The sequence below is a fragment of the Arachis hypogaea genome, chromosome 1 (assembly GCF_003086295.3).
Source record: "Arachis hypogaea cultivar Tifrunner chromosome 1, arahy.Tifrunner.gnm2.J5K5, whole genome shotgun sequence".
Classification (NCBI taxonomy): Eukaryota; Viridiplantae; Streptophyta; class Magnoliopsida; order Fabales; family Fabaceae; genus Arachis; species Arachis hypogaea.
In genome coordinates this window covers 90,352,444-90,354,788 of record NC_092036.1, presented here as the reverse complement: position 1 = coordinate 90,354,788, position 2,345 = coordinate 90,352,444, and the positions used below count along the sequence as shown (strand labels likewise).

The 2,345-nt window shown below is 40.1% G+C and overlaps 1 non-coding gene across 1 annotated transcript; it reads left to right on the top strand.

Annotated features, from left to right (window-relative positions):
* Positions 1–1,589: 1,589 nt before the first annotated feature.
* LOC112712599 (small nucleolar RNA R71) lies at positions 1,590–1,697 on the top strand. The gene has a single exon (XR_003157834.1). It is a non-coding gene; the product is annotated as a small nucleolar RNA R71 (small nucleolar RNA).
* The last annotated feature ends 648 nt before the right edge of the window (positions 1,698–2,345 follow it).

The window sequence follows — 2,345 nt, the reverse complement described above, 5'->3', positions numbered from 1 at the left end:
TATTTTTTATTCCTGCTTTAATTCTGTAGCTGTTTTTGTGACTCCACATGATCATCAACCTAAGGAAGACATATAATAACAGTGGAAAATAAAATGAAAGAGTAATTAATATAGATAAATAAAATTGGGTTGCCTCCCAATAAGTGCTTCTTTAATGTCAATAGCTTGATATAAAGCTCTTACAGAGCTTCACAGATGCTCAGATCATGGTTGTGGCCTCCCAACACCAAACTTAGAAGTTGAGTGTGGGGGCTCTGTCTGAATCTGTATTGAGAGAAGCTTTTCATGCTTCTTCTCCATGTTTACAGAAGAAGATCCTTGAGTCTTAAACATAAGGTAGTCCTCATTCAATTAAAGGACTAACTCTCCTCTGTCCACATCAATCACATCCCTTGCTGTGGCAAGGAAGGGTCTTCCAAGGATGATGGATTCATCCTCATCCTTCCCAGTGTCTAGGATTAAGAAGTCAGCAGGGACGTATAGGCCTTCAACCTTTACTAAGACATCCTCTACAAGTCCATAAGCCTGTTTCATTAATTTGTCTGCCATTTCTAGTGAGATTATTGCAGCTTGTACCTCAAAGATCCCTAGTTTCTCCATTACAGAGAGTGGCATGAGGTTGATACCTGACCCTAGGTCACACAGAGCCTTTTCAAAGTTCATGGTGCCTATGGTGCAAGGTATTAAGAACATTCCGGGATCCGGTTTCTTTTGAGGTAATGTCTGCTGAATCCATGTATTCAGTTCATTGATGAGCAATAGAGGTTCATCCTCCCAAGTCTCATTACCAAACAACCCGGCATTCAGCTTCATGATTGCTCCTAGATACTGAGCAACTTGTTCTTCAACAGTGTCTTCGTCCTCTTCAGTGGAAGAATATTCATCATAGCTCATGAATGACAGTAGTAAGTTCAGTGGAATCTCTATGGTCTCTATATGAGCCTCAGATTCCTCTGGTTCCTCAATAGGGAACTTATTATTAGTCAGTGGACGTCTCTTGAGGTGTTCCTCACTGGGAATCACTACCTTTTCATTCTCTCCAGGTTCTGTTGCTGAGAAGATGATGGAAAATGCTTGCTATTGCCAAACCTATTTCTCCCACCATTATTATTATTGAAGCCTTGTTGAGGCTTCTGTTGATCCTTTCATGAGAAATTTGGATGATTCCTCCATGAAGGATTATAGGTGTTTCCATAGGATTCTCCCATGTAATTCACCTATTCCGTTGCAGGATTCTCAGGGTCATAAGCTTCTCCTTCAAAGGAGGCTCCTTTAGTACTGCCGAATGCAGCTTGCAATCCAGTCAGATTCTGAGAAATCATATTGACTTGCTGAGTCAATATTTTATTCTGAGCCAATATGGCATTCAGAGTATCAATCTCAATAACTCCTTTCTTCTGAGTCATCCCATTATTCATAGGATTTCTTTCAGAAGTGTACATGAACTGGTTATTTGCAACCATCTTAATGAGTTCCTGGGCTTCTACAGGGGTTTTCAGATGAAGGGATTCACTAGCAGAATGGTCCAATGAGATCTTGGACAATTTAGACAGACCATCATAGAATATACATATGATGCTCCATTCTGGAAGCATGTCAGAAGGACACCTTTTGGTTAATTGCTTGTATCTTTCCCAAACTTCATAAAGGAATTCACCTTCCTTCTGTTTGAAGGTTTGTACTTCCACTCTAAGCTTGCTCATCTTTTGAGGTGGAATGAATTTGGTCAAGAAAGCATTGACCAACATGTCCCAAGAGTTCAGGCTTTCTCTAGGTTGTGAGTCCAACCATGTTCTAGCTTTGTCTCTTACAGCAAAGGGGAAAAACATAAGTCTGTAGACCTCGGAATCAACCCCATTGGTCTTAACAATATCACAGATCTGCAAGAATTCAACTAAGAACTGATGAGGATCTTCTGATGAAAGTCCATGAAACTTGCAATTCTGCTGCATTGGAGAAACTAATTGAGGCTTAAGCTCAAAGTTGTTTGCTCCAATGGCAGAAATTGAGATGCTTCTTCCATAGAAGTTGAAAGTTGGTACAGCATAGTCACCAAGCATCTTTCTTGCATATCTAGCATTGTTGTTGGGTTCGGCTGCCATGTCTGCTTCTTTTTCAAAATTCTCTGTAAGGTCCTCTCCGAAGTGTTGTGCTTTAGCTTCTCTTAGCTTCTTCTTCTACAGAGTCCTTTTAGGTTCAGGATCAGCTTCAACAAGAATATTTTTATCCCTGTTTCTGCTCATATAAAAAAGAAGAGAACAAAAGGGAGTAGTGGAATCCTCTATGTCACAGTATAGAGATTCCTTGATGTGTCAGAAGAAAAGAAGAATAGAGGAATGATGTAC